Consider the following 19377-nt stretch of genomic DNA (forward strand, 5'->3'; position numbering starts at 1 on the left):
CAATGAGGGTTGGTGGGGAGGGAGGATGGGAATATAGAACTCAAAGCTTTAAGAATGAGTTTTAAAAATTGTTTTAGCATTCAACTGGAAAATAAGCTGTACAGGCAATGGAGTATAGAAATCTATTTTGCCCTACAGGAAGATGGTGGGGATGGGGGATGGAAGAAGTGTGGGTAATAGAAGGGAGGACAGACTGGAGGAAGGGGTGAATGGGCTGCATGCTGTCCTGAGGTGGGTGGTAAAAAGACATGGGGAGAAAATTTTGATTTCAAATTCTTGTGGAAATAAATGTTAGGAATTGAAAAATAAATAAATAATATATTTTTAAAACAGTGGATTACCATACGAAATAAACAAGACTTTCTTGCAATAATCTGTGGGAAAACAATTCCAGTGAATAACCATGAAATGAAACAAAACATTTCTGTGCATCTTTAGAATATTGCAAAAACAGGGAAAATGAAAAAATGCATTCTGTAGACAGAAGAGAACAATCAATACAAAAATTCTTTAATACAAAACAACAGCAACAACAAAAGAAATAATAAAAAGCTTTAACAGCCTTCATAAAAGAGCTACATTGAAAATTGAGAGAAATTTGCTCCAGAGAACAGTTCATAAACTTTAAAAAATACTCCCCAAAACACTAGCTGGAGTCATCGAGACTTTATAAAAGCTTCAAGATAGACACACGCATTTAAATTCCAATAGTGGCAGAAAGGAGGAAGTAAAGAAAAAGTAAATTTCAAAAAGTAACTTTCTAGGACAAGCTCCCACATGCAGCAAATAAAGGGTTTTGGTTTGAGGGAGGAGCAATAATTTCATCATGGAATCTAATGCATCCACCATTGCTGTGGGGTTTATCCCCTTTATCCATCTTTCATGCCCTACATTGATGCGTACTTTTCCTTCAAATTGACCAATGCAGATAAAAGCTATATAATCTGGGAGAAAGAACTGCTTGAAATCAATGCTGTGTGTAATGCACATTGGTACCATCTTGTTGGAGCACCATGTCTCATTATCTCCTATACTGAAAGAAACCAAAGTATCTTCTGACTGCTTTAGAAGTTTAATGATTATTAACAGGACATTACTTTTCGTCAGATTTAGCTCCATGAACTTCGATGAAAAAAGGATAATGTCCTTGGGGACCAATGGATAACAGCCACCAGAATGTGAATTGGTTGATACTTTTGAATAGCAAAAATCTTAAAGAAAGAGGAATTGCTTAGGGAAAATAATAATTGAGGCTGGAAGTGGCAATGGGGAACAAGGATTATTCTGATTTCCTTATTTGTAATCACTAAGTCAGGGAGTATAAGAGAAAATATATCCAGTACTATAAAAATTGGTGAAGGAAGCAGTGAAATTAAATAGAATTCAGACCTGAGTAAGGGACAGAAGACATAAAAAATGAAAGAAGAAGATGTTCAAGATGAAATGAAGTTATCAACTTTTGGGCAGGTCCCCAGGGAGTATAGTGGAATAGCTAGGCAGAACTGGATTGGGTCTTTGGACATGTTGGAAAAGTTGAGGTGTCTAGGACTAAGGCAACAGTGAGTTGGGAAGAGGGAAAAGGGTTTGTGCACTGGCCACTGGGGTTCTAAATGACAGGGATGGGTGAATATAAGAGTGTGGGTATACACTAACCAGGGCAGCTAAGTGTTGCAGTAGACATAGCATGCCACTGGAGTCAGGAAGACCTGAGTTCAAATTAAGTCTCAGATACTTAAAACTATATGGCCCTGGGCAAATCCCTTAATCCTATTTGCCTCAGCATCTTCATCTGTAAAATGAGAAGGAAAGAACAAATCATTGCAGTATCTTTGTTAAGAAAACCCAAAATAGGGGCATGAAAAATTGTATATGACTGAAATGCCTTAACAGTAACACATGCTAACCATTAGTTAACTAAGTAGTCAGTTAGAGTATAAGTGGTTGGAGATGATTCCATTGAGGGAGGTACATGCTTAGAATGTATGAGGTCTTTTCTTGAAATGCAACCTCATGGTTAGATGTAATGTTGAGAACGGTGAAGACACATAAAGAATAGTTACACACTCAGAATTCCTCCCCAAATCCTAGAACACACTCTCCCACAAATATTCAGTGTCCACGGAAACAATGAACTCACATGTAAAGGACAATGGAAATGAGGCATGTTTGTAGAGAAGGTACATGACAAAATGCCACTGTGCAAGTCCTTGTTACAGAAATAATGTATTCAATCAATGTCTGTCATTTTTCACTTGTTCAAAGGGGCCATACTTTTTGAAGCTATTTCCTCCCTTGGGTGGCTTTCCTTTTGTATTTGTGCACTGCTGTGCATAAGCACAAGCATGTTTTTCACTGCTCCCCTTGAGATGCATTTCCTGTTGGTCCTTCCTCTCTGGTGACATGGTGAATGTGTATGGGAGTGGTGGTGGAGGGGAATGAAAGGAGAGAGGGATAGTGGGCAAGATGAGGGAAAAGAAATGTAAAACTCCCTCACCTGAGAACAATTCTTTTTGAACATGGAGTCTGGGCTGGTCCTTTGACTGAAAAACTGATGAAACTTTTTCCACTGTTTAAATAGGGGTAGTGTTAGTGTCTTTGTTTAGCCTGTGATTCCCTTCTTGACCTAATTTAAGTTGGACTCCGATGTGATAAAGAGATCTTTAGGTGTTGACAGTCTTGTTTACAAATTAAAAAAAAAATAAAAACCTAATCATATTTCTTGGGGCAACTAAGGGCAACAGTGAATAGAGTGCTGAGCCTTGGAGTCAGGAAGACTCATTTTCCTTGAGTTTAAATCTGGCCTCAGACACTTACCAACTGTGACAATATGTCAAACCAGACATTGGTTTTAGACATGTATGGAAAGAAAAAGTTAAAACAGTCCTTTCTCTTAAGGATTTTGCATTCTATGAAGGGAGGCAATATATAAAATACATGTGCACAAGTGTACATAAAATAAATACAAAATGAAATCCTCAGGTTCCACAATGACAGGAAACAGTAAATTTCTTTGTGTTCCCTTTTTTTATGGTATTTCTTTCCTTCCCTTCCTCCTTTCCTTCCTTCCTTAACAGGACCTCTGTCTTCTGACTCCACACCTTCTAAGCAGTTTTTTTTTTTTTTGGAATATGGCATTCTTGATTTTTTTTTAAAATTATTTTTGAGGGAGGAGAAAAGATGGCGGAGTAGAAAGACACACATATGCTAGCTCCAAACCCACAGCCCATAAAATATCTGTAAAGAAGAACTCCCAACAAATTCTGGAGCAGCAAAAGCCACAGAAAAACAGAGTGGACGAGATTTCTGTTCCAGTGAGACCTGGAAACCTGACACTAAAGCTCCGTGGTGCACTGGACCGGGAGCGGAGCCCAGCCCTGCCTTGGCCACGTGGCATCGAGAGGAGCAGATGCCAGCAGGCTTCAGGGACAGAATCTCCAGCAGCCACGTGGGTCCCTCCACCAACAGGTGACAAGGGTTGGTGAGAGGGTCTCTTTGGCTGGTTGAGAGGGGAGTGGGGTGTCCCCATAACTCAGGCCCCCTCAGGAGGCAGCAGCGGGGGCAGCGGACAGGGGCTCCCCAAGCAGGCAGGAGCCAGGATCCATTGTTGAAGGTCTCTGCATAAACCCCCTGAAGGAACTGAGCCCTGTGAAGCAGCCCTGCCCCAACCTGAGCACCTGAACTTAATCTCACACTGAATAGCAGCCCTGCCCCCGCCCAAAGCTCTGAGGCTGGGAAGCAACATTTGAATCTCAGACCCCAAGCGCTGGCTGGGAGGATCTGGAGGCGAGGTGGGTGTGAAAAGGAAGCTCGGAAGTCAAGTCACTGGCTGGGAAAATGCCTAGAAGAGGGGAAAAAAAAAACTAAGACTATAGAAGGTTACTTTCTTGGTGAACAGATAATTCCTCCCTTCCTTTCTGATGAGGAAGAACAATGCTTACCATCAGGGAAAGACACAGAAGTCAAGGCTTCTATATCCCAAACATACAAAATAAATATACCATGGGCTCAGGCCATGGAAGATCTCAAAAAGGATTTTGAAAATCAAGTTAGAGAGGTGGAGGAAAAACTGGGAAGAGAAATGAGAGAGATGAAAGAAAAGCATGAAAAACAGGTCCACACCTTGCTAAAGGAGACCCAAAAACATGCTGAAGAAAATAACACCTTGGAAAATAGGCTAACTCAATTGGCAAAAGAGGTTCAAAAACCCAGTGAGGAGAAGAATGCTTTCAAAAGCAGGATTAACCAAATGGAAAAGGAGATTCAAAAGCTCACTGAAGAAAATAGTTCTTTCAAAATTAGAATGGAACAGATGGAGGCTAAGGACTTTATGAGAAACCAAGAAATCACAAACAAAACCAAAAGAATGAAAAAATGGAAGGTAATGTGAAAGATCTCATTGGAAAAACAACTGACCTGGAAAATAGATTCAGGAGAGACAATTTAAAAATTATGGGAATACCTGAAAGCCATGATCAAAAAAAGAGCCTAGACATCATCTTTCATGAAATTATCAAGGAAAACAGCCCTGAGATTCTAGAACCAGAGGGCAAAATAAGTATTCAAGGAATCCACAGATCACCTCCTGAAAGAGATCCAAAATGAGAAACTCCTAGGAACATTGTGGCCCAATTCCAGAGTTCCCTGGTCAAGGAGAAAATATTGCAAGCAGCTAGAAAGAAACAATTTGAGTATCGTGGAAATACAATTAGGATAACACAAGATCTAGCAGCTTCTACATTAAAGGATCGAAGGGCGTGTAATATGATATTCCAGAAGTCAAAGGAACTGGGACTAAAACCAAGAATCACCTACCCAGCAAAACTGAGTATAATACTTCAGGGGAAAAAATGGTCTTTCAATGAAATTGGGGACTTTCAAGCATTCTTGATGAAAAGACCAGAGCTGAAATGAAAATTTGACTTCCAAACACAAGAATGAAAAGAAGCATGAAAAGGTAAACAGCAAAGAGAAGTCATAAGGGACTTACTAAAGTTGAACTGTTTACATTCCTACATGGAAAGAAAATATTTGTCACTCTTGAAACTTTTCAGTATCTGGGTAGTGAGTGGGATTACACACACACACACACACATGCGCACACACACAGAGACAGAGAGCACTGAGTGAATTGAATAGGATGGGATCATATCTTAAAAGAATGAAATTAAGCAGTGGGAGAGAAATATATTGGGAGGAGAAAGGGAGAAATGGAATGGGGCAAATTATCTCTCAAAAAAGAGGCAAACAAAACACTTTTTAGTGGAGAGAAATAGAAGGGAGGTGAGAGAAAAACATGAAGTTTACTCTCATCACATTCCACTAAAGGATGGAATAAAATGCAGACTCATTTTGGTGTGAAAACTTATCATACAATACAGGAAAGTGGGGGAGAAGGGGATAAGCAGGTGGAGGGGATGATGGAAGGGAGGGTAATGGGAGGAGGGAGCAATTTGAAGTCAGCATTCTTGCGGAGGGACAGGATCAAAAGAGAGAATAGAAGCAATGGGGGGCAGGATAGGATAGATGGAAATATAGTTAGTCTTACACAACCCAACTATTATGGAAGTCATTTTCAAAACTACACAGATATGGCCTATATTGAATTGCTTGCCTTCCAAAGGGAATGGGTGGGGAGGGAGGGATGAAGAGAAGTTGGAACTCAAAGTTTTAGGAACAACTGTCGAGTACTGTTCTTGCTATTAGGAAATAAGAAACACAGATAAAGGGGTATAGAAAGCTATCTGGCCCTACAGGACAAAAGAGAAGATGGGGACAAGGGAAGGGAGGGATGATAGAAGAGAGGGCAGATTGGTGATGGGGCAATTAGAATGCTTGGTGTTTTGGGGTGAGGGGGGACAAATGGGGAGAAAATTTGGAACCCAAAATTTTGTGAAAATGAATGTTAAAAGTTAAATAAATTAATTTAATAAATAAATTAATTAATTAAAAAATAAATAAAATTATTTTTTGGGGGAAGGGTTGGAGTTAAAAAGATTCCTGTTTGTGAGTTCAAATCTGGCCTCAGATACTTGTTAGTTGTGTAGTGACCCTGAGAAGGTCACTTAACCCCGTTTATCTCAGTTCCTCATCTGTAAAATGAACTGGAGAAGGAAATGGCAAATCACTGGAGTATCATTTCCAAGAAAACCCCAAAAGCATTCACAAAGAATCATACACCTCAAGTGACTGAACAGCATTCCTGTTTCTTTCTTTTTTTTTTTTAAATAAAACTTTGTTAATCACCTAGGAATCTTGCTTGGTATCAAGAATACAAACACCAAAGTGAAAATCTTTGCTCTTGAGGAGCTTACAATTTAGTCAAGGAAGGGGACATGTATGTGTATATATAAAATTGATTCAAGATGATTTGGCAAGGAAGTTGTGAGCTACTAAGATGATCAAGAAAGGCTGTATGTGGAAAGTGATGCTAAAACTAAGACCTGAAGGAAAACTTTTCTGTGAGGATAATAATTCTCAGATAGTCTCTTTTTGCTCTGTTTTCCAGGTCAGACTTTAAAAAAATACAAAACCATTTATTTTATTCATCCTTCCAGTTCTGTTTCCTTTTGATTTTATGCTGATATTTCTTATATCATTGAACCTTTGAGTTTCATTTTTTCAAGATGTTCACTACTTTTCTAAGGTTTCCAAGTTTTTCTTTAAACAGATTTATTTTTCTTTTCAGTATTTTAACTGGACTTCTGATTTTTCTCCTTATCTCTTTTTCTTTTTGGCTCTCTAATTAAACCTTCCAATTGCTTTTGGAATATATATTTCCACCAATCAGATAACTTGTCTAGCTTCTACCATTGATTTACATCTTTCAAGGTCATCAGTTTAGAAATCATTTATAATCAAGTAAAGATTATTAATTTTTAAAATGGTTAATGAAATGAAATAGAAAAGAAGTGAAAGCATTAGTCGTGTGTGACACATAACATAGACCATACCTTCCATTTAACCACTGACCCAGTCACTCCCCAAAGCAAATACCCTTTCTTGGTTTCCTTCCCCATTCCCAACTCCAGGCATTATTGCCAGTTGCCAGGTTCAAGGAAAGTAGAGATCAAAAATTATTAAGCCTCCCAGTGAAACTGAAGCTCGTTGTGTGTGGTTTACTATTTCTGCCTCTGGGCTATGGAGAAAATTTGAATTTTCTTGATTTCACTTGCATGGACTAAGAATACTAGACACTTCATTTTGCCCTAATAACTGTCACACTTCTGAACTTCCTCATTTGATATTACTCTTCTCCCTTTCTCTCTGTCCCTTTTTTTTGGAACACAATCTACTGGGTTTCTTCATGTGGACGTAGCCATTATTGTTGTCAAAGTCCCTTCAGAAGAAAACTATATAAAATATTTCACTGAGTTGCCATATTCTTGACAATATTTTTTCCTTTCATAGTGTTTGTGTGACAGAGGGAAACATGCAACCCTTTCAGTAATGTGCCTGTAACTGGCAGTATGTGTCTGTACAGTAGATACCACCAGCATGTGGGTTCCTAGCTCATACATGCTTTAAGTATGTAGTATGAATTGTAAATATTTTCATTTAACTACCCTGAGAACAAATCTCACTCTTTTCATTAATATTTGCTGCCATCTTGTGCCAGAAAAATCAGTTTCTTACTAGTTCCAGTGTTTTTTTCTTGATTCAAGTGTACAAAATTATTCATAATATCTTTCATGGCTATAAACTCATCCAGCAACATGAGCTGCTTCCTGGTATCATGTATGCAATAAGTTACAGTTTCATATAATACTCCATCAAAAAATTCCAACTACTTCCATGAAGACTAAGGTGCCATCTAGGTAATGAAACTTGAATCTCTTGGGATCATACCCTGGTTTTATGGCCTGAATTGCTTCTATAACCCTTCAAATGAAAGGCAGTGTGGTATAATGGATAGAGAACTGACCTGCAAGCCAGGAGGACCTGGCATTAAGACCTGCCTCTATCATATACTGGTAAGATGAACTCTGTGCAAGTTGTTGAGGCTCTCAGTGGTCACTAAACTTTTCTGTGAAAGGTAACATAGAGTAGTAGAAAGAGTGCTAAGAAATCCTGGGTTTGAAAAATAATTGCTGTCTACGTTACCTTAGGCAGATCATATAGCCCATGTAGACCTCCGTTCTTTCATCTATAAAATGAATGTTTGGAACTAAAACACCTCTGAGGTCCATTCTCACTCTAAATCCAAGATCCTGTGATCATGTAGTTGCTCCTGCTACTATTCATCCAGGGACAAATAAGCCAAGAATGATTGGTTTGATGCAATAAGGTTCACTTTCACAGATGGCAAACTCTGGTGGAAGTCTCAGTCTCTCAGCTCCACTTTCAAGTGATGGACAAATTGCATTCACTTTTATTATCATGTTTTTGGATTCATATGATCTATAGAATGGGTCATCTGCACCTGTATTAGTGTTTCCTGGCCAGTAGTGCATGATCAATTCATAGCTTGCTAGGCCTACTACCCAGGCCTGCCAGAGGCATTCAACCTCATGCTGGTCAGAATGTAAGGTGGTTGGTATTTAATCAGTCCACAGATGAAATTGAGCTTCACACATATGGACTCAGGACTTCTCAATGACAGTCTACTTCAAAGCCAAGAAGTCCAATTTGTATCTAGGTTAGCTAACCTTGCTGTTGGTAAGTTCTGTATTTATGTAGTAGGGTTGGGATAATTGTCACTATTCTTAAATAACAATAATAATAAATATTAATATAATAGCCAGAATTATATAGACATTAAGGCTTACAAATCTCTTTACAAATATTATAGTATTTCATTCTCATAATAACTATGGAAAATATTATTCTCATTCTTATCCCTATTTTGTAGATGAGATTGAGGAAACTGAAGAACAGATAGGTGAAACGATTTCCCCGGGAATAGTGTAGTAAGCAATCATATAAAGGTAATAAGAAGTGTCTCAAACTCTGTTCCCTGCCGCACTTAACTGCTTTCTCTAATTCATAAGTCTTACAGTCTATCAGTATGCAGGACAAAGACTGTTTGAATCTGTAAAAGTAAAACTTGAACAACCGATAAAGAAACAAGCCTTTATAAGCTTATTCACTTCTTGGGAAGATTTAGGCCAGAGATTCAGACTAGATCACTTCCTTTTTTCCTTTTGCTTTTGGTTCTCCTTGACCATACACTCACAAGTGAAATGACTGAGTAGCTGAGTGATTACACTAAACTTAAATTTCTGATAGTAGTGCTTAAGTCTGAGAAAGGTCCGTATATCAGGAATGTCTCTTCCTGGGTCATACTTCATCTGGGGCATTGATTTCTCTGGTTATATAGTGTTAGCCTCAGATTCTCTTTGTCTCTCTCTTTCATCTCTCTCTCTCTCTCTGTCTATCTTCATGTATCCATCCATCTCTCTGTCCATCTGTCTATCTCCTTATGGTTCTTCTTTATTCTTTTTCATTATATAACTCTAAATTTCACTGGATTTGTCATAGTTATTTTAAATGGAACTTTACCCCAACTGTATTCCAGTGGGCAGCTAGGTGGTGCAATGGATAGAGCACTGGGTCTGGAGTCAGGAAGACTCATCTTCCTGAGTTCAAATCTGGCCTCAGACACTAGCTGTGTGACCCTGGGCAGGTCACATACTCCTGTTTGCCTCACTTCCTCATTTGTGAAAATGAGCTGGAGAAGGAAAGGGCAAACTACTTCAGTATCTTTCCAAGAAAATTTCAAATAGGACCACAAAGAGCCACACACCATTGAAACGACTTAACAACCAAAGCAACAGTAGCCGCAGCAAAAACGACAATGACGAACTCTTCCTGTTATGGGGAAGAAGTATTATCTCAGCCAAGGACTTCAGTTCGATATCAAAGGCTGGAAGCAGAGAGAAGTTCCACCATCACGTGCCCATTGGAGCCCTGTTTAACATCATCTCTGAGACTAGCAGAGCATCAATTCATATAACCTGTTCATCATGTGAGAACAGCAGGAAGCAGGTCAAGGGCATCATCAGACAGCTTCAGTAGCCCTGTAGCGTTGGAACTGAACGCTGCCCTAATCACGTAGTTTTCCCCCACAAGTGTTTTCAAATGTGTTTTATCTGGTACATATGTATATACGTATGTATGGTGACATATGTAGGAGACTATGTCCGACGTTTGTAGGAGACATATATTGCTACTTTTCTTACCATATTATTTCAACAAATTGCTTTGTTTTGAACCAGTTGTATCCTCTGGCTAGCCAGTAAAAATAAATATACCAATAGGAATTAATGTGTTTTGAATTGATATGAGTTCAAAGAGTGCTTTGAATATGGAGTAGCTCTTCTGGGTGCCTCATGTAAGAGAAGGGGTGCCCCCAGACACTATATATTAATATAGAGTTCTCAGCATTTTACCGGTTTGAGCATCCCAGCCACTATTCCCATGATTTTGCCTCAACAACTGGATCAATTTAAACTATCTCTAAAACACCAAAACTAAAAATGTATTTTTAAAGTGTTTATTAGGAATTAACAAAAATTTGTGGCCAAGCTCATACATCTTCTAGAGAGCCAACCACCACAGGAAAACTGAATAAATGTCATCATACCTGAAGATCCCTTCTAGTATGACTGATAACTTATTTGTACAAGATTAGATGGAAAACCGTGATACTACCTTGAAAGTAATCACAACTTGTTCTCACAAGGAACTGTCATCTCAGTTATTAGTATTGAGTTATATGACCTATGTTTACCTCCGCACAACTTCATGTGCCTCTTTTTTCCAAGATGAGGTTTAGGTACCTGGCTTTACTCATTAATTTCCTGGGGGTGGGAGAGACTTCTGACAGCCCTGACTCAATTCTTCCATTATTATGCTTCTACTTTTCCTGTCAGTGAAACGGTTAAAGAGACCTGGGAAAAGCCAAAACCAAAACCTCTCTCCTTCTACCCCACCACCAGCTACTTCCCAGGGTTGTTGTAAGAACCAAATGAAATATTTGTGAAGCATTTACCTCAGTGCCTGGCACATGGAAGGTACTTAATGAACATTTGTTTCTTTCACTGACTTCTAGCCTCTTTCCCCAGGGGGTTTCTTTTCAGGAAAGTTCAGTTAAAACTACGCTGTCTTTCCAATTTATAGAATTTCCCACTTTCTTAACATGATTGATAATTTATAGTTGATCCTTGGGGCCTAGCCATATTTCCTTGGTCTATGCCCAATCAAACCTTATGCAAAGTCATTCTAGTTCAAAAGTCTTTTTGTAATTAGTCTAAAGTCATTTGATTGATTGATTGATTGATTGAGACTTGTTCTTATCTAATTAAACTATCAAAACTAAAATGAGTCAGGCAATACATTAGGGAGAAAGCAGTAACTGTTGGGCTTGGGGAAGGATACTGAAAGGGCCTTGGGAAAGAGGTGGAAATTGAGGTGAGCTTTGAAGAAAGCAAAGAGCCTGAGGTGAGCAAGGAGTGCATTTCAGGCATGGCCATGGGGGAGCCTGTACTATGACAAAAGAAAGGGAGATGGAATGTGTATATGAAGTGAAAGAAATGTACAATTTTTCTTGACTGTGCAGGGAATGAAGGGGAATGATGCACATAATGCCTACAAAACTTAGTTAGACTCAGATTGCAAAGGGCTTAAAATGTCAAACAGAGGAATTTGATTTTGATCAGAGGCAATGAAGAGTCACTGGAGTTTCTTGAGAAAGGTAATGACATGGTCAGATATGTGTTTTAGGAAAATCATTTTTGAAGTTGTATGGAGGATTAACTGGAGAGGAGAGATCTGAGTCAGTGTGATTCATCAAGAGGCTATTGGAATAATGTAGGTGAGTGTTGCTAAAGATCTGAAATAAGACAGTAGCCATGAGAGTTTAGAGAAGGGAATGGATATAGAATATTCTGTAGAAGTGGGAAGATGATAATAACTAGAATTTATATAATAAGATTTTCAAAGTACCTTCTTCTCATTTGGTCCTCACTGCTACCCTTTATAGTATTACTGACATCATCATCCCCATTTTGCAAATGAGGAAACTGAAGCTTAGAGGCTCTGAGGGACTTGCCCAGAGTCACACAGTTATTTAGTGTCATAAGTCCTGATTCAAAGTTAGAATCCATCCACTGTGCTACCCAGTTGCCCAGTTGTCAATTGACAAGATTTAACAACTTATTGGATATGTGGGGAGAGAGAGAGAAGGGGGAGAATCAAGGACAAATCCAAGAATATAGATTTTTGAAACTTAGAGCTATTACTTTTCTTCCTTCCTTCCCAGGAAAATTATTGTAGGTTCATCATGTAATTATTTATGCCTCCTCTGTCTTTCTCACTGATATAATCAGTGATGACAACCCGTCTTCTTTTACTTCTGACTAAAAGTCAGGAAGACTTGAGTTTGAATCTTGCCTCATACATTTTCTAATGATGTGACATGATTTAACTTCTCTTTAAAAATGGGGACAATAGTAGTCCCCACCTCAAAAAGTTGTTGTGACAATACAAAGATTTCATGTAAGGTGTTTTACAAACATTAAAGCACTATAAAATGCATTACTATTTTTCATATGTGAGGTATTTGATATCTTATCTAATGTGTAGGAATCTTAAGACAGTCATTCATTTTTTCAGTCTCTGGTGCAATAGTCCCAATTTCTCTTTTCTTCCCAGCGTAATCAATTTCCATGTCTCATATGCTTCACACCATATTTTCTCCTCTCCCAACTGTCCTTCCTATTTGTAGTAACTTATTTAGTCAGAGACCTCTGAGCTATCCCAGGGGAGTATGATTGAGTATACTATGATAGAGATAAGTGGAAGAAGTGTGAGAGGCAGAGCCCTGCCCTGTTGACAGGAAGGGCTCATTGATCTGTAGAAGGAAAAGGATGTGTTGAAAGCCCATGGAATGCAGATTTGCAGGGCAGCTGTGTCCTACCTGCTTTTTTTCTTTCTATGACCCTCTCTACTATCTGGACTCATCTTTTCCAGAGATTTAGGACACCAGGTCTCTAGAAGCATGAGCCAAGATCAACTGAGTTGATCACAGTATGTGGTGTTCTCATCTTCATCTAGGGTCAATCCTTCTATACCCCCTCCTGTATTCACTTTCCTCAAATCCTGCCCACCATCCTCATATATCTTATTTTTCCTTAACCTCCTCTTCATGTGCCTACCTTGTCCTTTCTCTCTGTATTCCATTCTTTTTTCCTCCCCACAACTCTTGGTGTAAGATGTATACTACATATTCAGCTCTTCTTTGTAAAGTTGACATAGTTAGTGGATTTGGATTTGGTTTCTGGAGACTCATTGGCTATCATATCCATTGTATGTATGCAGATGTTCTTGAAATTTTATTATTAGCTCAGGGATATTGCATGAAATGGAACCAGATGCTTCCTCTGTACCATTCCTAGAGGACCCTCTGTCTTCCTTCTAGGCTGAATTTCTCAGCAGAAGATAATCCTATGGCCCTGAATGTACTTGCAAATCTCTTCCTACAAGGCTCAAATAACTGGGTTTGGTGTGTGAAAATCTTTCAGAATCAATTCTGATAAGTATAATTCTCAACAGATAAGTACCTAACTTAGTCCAAATAGTCCAATTTCACACGTAAATCTCTGATTAGGTCATTTTATGCTATGGATTCAAATCACCAGGTTGGTAGTACATATGTCTGAAAGAAGTCATTATGGGAGGAGGATAAGCTATCACCCATTTTCTTTCTAACTAGGGAAGTTCTTATTTTTCTGAATTCAGTTATTTCTAAGATCTCTGGAAGAAGAATGGAGGTTTGGGAAAGATATGGACAGAGGAAAAGCTATTTGTCTCTAAGAAGAAGGTAAGAAAAAAGCTATGAGTCCAAGAACTTGGGGATCCAGCTGTTTCTTTTTCTGCATGACCATAATTTAATGTCTTTAACTTCCATCTGTCAACTGTGTGACCAGGACTGTAGGCACAACTGATCATATAGCTTCAGAATTGGAAGGTGCTTCAGAGGTTGTCTGATCCATTCATACCTATAAACACAAATTCTTTTTATGGGTCCCTTCTCCTTAGGGAAATTTTACTTTCATTAGAGAAGCAATACTTTCATTTTGTAAAAAGTAGAGAACAAAGGAAGCAATATTTCACAGCGGAAAGAAAGATAAATTTCAAGTCACAGGATACAAATTCAAATTCTGCCTCTGTTCCTTACTATATATGACATTGGGCAAATCAATTAACCTTTCTGGGGTTCAGTTTTCTGATCTGTAAATGAGGATTTGAATTAGATAGCCTGTGAGTTCTCTGTTAGCTCTAGATTTATAATTCTGTGATTCTGAGTACAAACCTATTGTTTAGATTGGAGGGAGGGAAGGATGGAACCACAGGAGTGAATACAAAAAATGAAGAGATTATTGTGGCATAGTGTCATTGGAGAAAGCTGCAAGGAATTGGTAGGAACAAAACCAGACTTTGAAAGATGAGTAGGATTTATATGTTGGTGCAGGAGAGGACAGTCTATTTAGGAGAAGACATTAAAGCTACTGAACTGATGGTCCCTAAAGAGAAGTGAAGGTGTCAGATTAAGTTGTCAAGGTGGGATTCATTGGTGGAAGTCCCTGAATGTCCTGCTGAAAAGATTGGACTGAATCTCATAGCAGAAATTAATAACACTAATTCACACTTATATGGCACTTTATGGGTGAAAAGTGTTCTCTTCACCTCCTTGGGAAGATATAGAATAAGTTTCATTATTACCACTTAAAAGGAAAGAATAGAGAATCAGAGATATTTAATGGCTTGGCTTAAGTCCTACAACTAAGTATAAGATACTTATACTAAGTACTTTCAGATACATCAGATCTGTAGAGGAGAAACAAGGTGAAGGGTTAATTTTGTGGAATTGTGAGAAAACATGGGACTCTGTTATTACAATTTTGAGAGTTTAGAAGATGACCCAGAAATATACATTTCTTCCTACATCTTTCTCATCTTACTGTCCAAGCAGTAAAGTGCTAATTGCAGCTTTCTCTCCAATTAATTACTTTAAATGCATAATTATTATCCATTCACTCACTCAATCATCACTTATTAAGTGCATTCTCCTTAAGTATCAGCGTCCCAGGTTTTGTTTTTTTTTCACCATTCCTGACTCTGGAGAATCTTCACTATTTTTGGAACTCTTTCTTTTGGCTTTATCTATTACATTTAATTCCTGTTTGGTTTATTTTATTACATGTGGTTTTCTTTCCCTCATTTTGGTGTCTAGTAAATATACTGCCACCCTAATCTTTATCATTCATTATTCTGCAGCTCCTCTCACTTCCAACACAGTTCTAAAAATCTAATGACTTAAATTTCTTCCATTATGCATTAAAAATTAACATAGTCACCAAGCATATTGGTACTGATATGAATATAATCCTTTTTCCTACATTCTTTTAATAACTTAATTTGTCACGTATTGCTTGGATTGTAATTATTTGTATAAATATTACTGACAGTGACAATGAAATATAGGAACATATTCAGAGGGAGGGAGGCTAGTATTGTGAGGGGACACAAAATATCATGTCATTATGAGAAATGGTGAAAGAATTGAGGGTAATTAACATGTAAAGTGAGGCCCTAGGGAAGGTAGACTTGATTGTTGGCTTAAAGTATTTGGATGACTGTCATGGAATACATTTTTATTCTGTTCTGTCCCAGAGAACAGAACAAGAATCACTAGGTAATAAACGAACGAATGAATGAATGAATAGATAAATAAATATTTTTTTAATGGAGAGAGTCCAATCTGGCTTTAAATCTAACCTCTGTCATAATGTGAGCTTGAGCAATTTCTCTGGACATCAGTTTAATCATTTTTAAAGCAGAAGGGTTCAGAAAAATATTTTAAAGGATTTTTCATGTTTAAGATTTTATGAAGTTAAAGGAAGACAAATTTACATGTATTTTAAAAAAATTCTGACCAAGTAGAGCTGCCCTGTCTCCCCACCAAGTGTCATACTTTACTTCATGAGGCAAATAATTTCCTGTCCTAGATTAATTCTTTAATGGAAAGAATTATGTCTTACATATCTTTTCCTTCAGGTTGCATAGCATAGTATCCTTATACCTAGTGGCTAAGTGTGCAGTCAAAGAAGACAGAATTAAAATTAAATTAAAATTAAAATTCTGTCAGCAGTAAAATATTCTATTAAAGACCACATCTGCTAAGGCTTTCTGTAGAGTAGATTGGAGTAGAAATAGACTAGAGAAAAGGAGGTAAACTAGGAAGCCATAGCACTTATATAGGTTTAAAGAGAAACAGAACTAGATAACAATGACGATCATGCAATTGGCTTGAGGGAGAGTAAGTCTAGCCTGAGAGTGGGGAACCTGTGGTCTCAAGGCCACATGTGGACCTCAGGTTCTCAAGTACAGCTCTTTGAATCCAAACTTCACAGAACAAATCCACTTAACAAAAGAATTTGTTCTGTGAAACTTGGACTCAGTGAAAAGGCCACACCTAAGGACCTAGAAGGCCAAATGTGACCTCAAGATCACAGGTTCCCCACCCCTGGTTCTAGGAAATATTATTAAGGATGAATTGGCATGATGTGAAGAATGATTGGAAATGACTGAAGGAGAAAGACAAATATCTCAGATTATTTCAGAGCAGTTCTTAACCTGGGTTCTATGAACTTTGAAAAATTTGATAATAATAGTTCAAATATTTAAAAATTCATGATAAAAAAGGAGGTTGCCACTTTTCTAGCTGGAGGGAGCTTTTCTTTGGCATGATGGCACCTGCTCTTCCCAAATTCGAGGTGACTTTTCCAGCAGAAACATTAAGGGCAGGAGGATCTCCCCATTGCCTCTTCAAAGGGTAATATCCCACTCTACTAATTAAGTGAGAGTGAGTTTTATACTGTTTTCTTCAGATTAATTTTGTGGTACTTGCACCAAAATTGAAAACATTTAATTATGACTTGGAAAAAATAGATTTGTCTAGCAAAAACTGAAATGTGATTAACATTTCATATCATATAACATGATGAATTACAAATGGATTAATGCTCTATTTTCTAAAGACCTAACAGTTTTAAGATGGAGTGATATATCTATCACAAGTTAGCTGAGAATGAAAATTCTTTTTCTATTCAATTTTTGTCTCCTCAGGCAGCATAGTACAGTGGAAGAAATGGTACTCCTGGAGTCAGAAGAGTTGGGTGAAAATCCTGCCTCTGATATTTACTATCTGTGGGACTTTGGGTAAGCTGTTTAATCTCCTTGGGGCTTAGTTTCCAATGAAGCTGGGGTTGGAAAAAATGACCTCTAAGGTCTCTTCTAGTTCAAAATTTGTGATCTTATGAACAAAGCAAATAAATAAAGTTTGAGACAAAATGAGGGAACTATTTTAAAAAATTGATCTATTTTTGGTTTTCAACATTCACTTCCAAAAGATTTTGAGTTCAAAATTTTCTCCCCATATCTCCCATCCATCCACCACAAGAGATCATGCATTCTGATTACCCCTTCCCCCAATCTGCCCTCCCTTCTATCACACCTCTCCATTCTCTCATTCACTTCCCCACTATTTTCTTATAGAGCAAGATAAATTTCTATACACCATTGCCTGTATGTCTTATTTTCCAGTTGCATGTAAAAACATTAACATTTGTTTTTAAAACTTTGAGTGCCACCTTCCCTCCCTTCCTCCCTCCCCACACATCCCCACTGAGAAGGCATACAATTTGATATAGGTTACACATGTGTAGTCATGCAAAACACTTCCATAAAAATGATGTGAAAGACTAACTATATCTCCCTCCATTCCATCTTGCCCTCCATTTATTCTATTCTCCTTGTTCCTCCTCAAAAGTATTTACTTCTAATTACTTCTCCTCTCATTTCCCCTCCATTCTATCACCCCCACCCCTCACTTATCCCTTTTCCCCCTACTTTCCTGAAGTGTAAGATAGATTTTTATATCACATTGAGTATTCATGTTATTCCCTCCTTAAGCCAAATCCAATGAGAGTAGGGTTCACTCTTTTCCTCTCACCTCCCCCTTCTTCTCCACTGAAAAAGATTTTTCTTGCCTCTTTTATATGAGAGATAATTTACCCAATTTTATTTCTCCCTTTATCTTCCCAATATATTTTTCTCTAACGCTATAATTTTATTTTTTTAGATATCATCCCCTCATATTTAACTCACCCTGTGCCCTCTGTCTATAGTATATAATCCTTCCAACTACTCTAATTCTGAAAAGTCTCAAGAATAATAAATATTATTTTTCCATATAGGAGTGTACATAGTCCAACATTAGTAAGTTCCTTATGAGTTCTCTTTCCTGTTTACCTTTTCATGCTTCTCTTGATTCTTGTGTTTGAAAGTCAAATTTTTCTATTCAACTCTGGTCTTCATTTTTCCCCCTGAAGTATTATACTCAGTTTTGCTGGCTAGATGATTGATTCTTGGTTTTAGTTCTAGCTCCTTTGACCTCTGAAATATCGTATTCTAAGCCCTCAGATCCTTTAATGTAGAACTTGTGTTATCCTGATTATGCTTCCACAGTATTTGAATTGTTCTATTCTGTCTGCTTGTAATATTTTCTCTTTGATCTGGGAGCTCTGGAATTTGGCTACAATATTACTAGGAGATTTCCTTTGGAGATCTCTTTCAGGAGGTGATCAGTGGATTCTTTCAATGTCTATTTTACCCTCTGGTTCTATAATATCAGGGCAGTTTTCCTTGATAATTTCTTGAAAGATGATACCTAGGATCTTTTCATGATCTTGGTTTTCAGGTAGTCCAATAATTTTTAAATTATCTCTCCTGGATCTATTTTCCATGTCAGTTGTTTTTCCAATGAGATATTTCACATTGTCTGCTATTTTTTTCATTCCTTTGGTTTTGTTTTATAATTTCTTGATTTTTCAAAAAGTCATTAGCTTCCATCTGCTCCATTCTAATCCTTAAGGAATTATTGTATTTAGTGAGCTTTTCCATCTTCTTTTCTATCTGGGCAATTCTGCTTTTTAAGGCATCCTTGTTCTCATTGTCTTTTTGTATGCCTTTTGCCATTTGGGTTAGTCTATTTTTCAAGGTGTTATTTTCTTCATCATTTATTGGATCCCCTTTAGTAAGCAGTTAATTTGGTTTTCATGATTTTCTTGCATCACTCTCATTTCTCTTCCCAATTTTTCCTCTACTTCTCTTACTTGATGTTCAAAATCCTTTTTGAGCTCTTTCATGGTGTGAGATCAATTCACACTTTTTGTGGAAGCTTTGAATGTAGTAGCTTTGACTTTGTTGTCTTCTTCTATTTATATATTTTGGTTTTCCATGTCACTAAAGTAAGATTCTATAGAATACATAGAATTCTACAGAATATAGACTATGGTCTGATTCTTTTTCCAGTTT

Source organism: Notamacropus eugenii, chromosome 1 (assembly GCF_028372415.1).
Source record: "Notamacropus eugenii isolate mMacEug1 chromosome 1, mMacEug1.pri_v2, whole genome shotgun sequence".
In the NCBI taxonomy this organism is placed as follows: Eukaryota; Metazoa; Chordata; class Mammalia; order Diprotodontia; family Macropodidae; genus Notamacropus; species Notamacropus eugenii.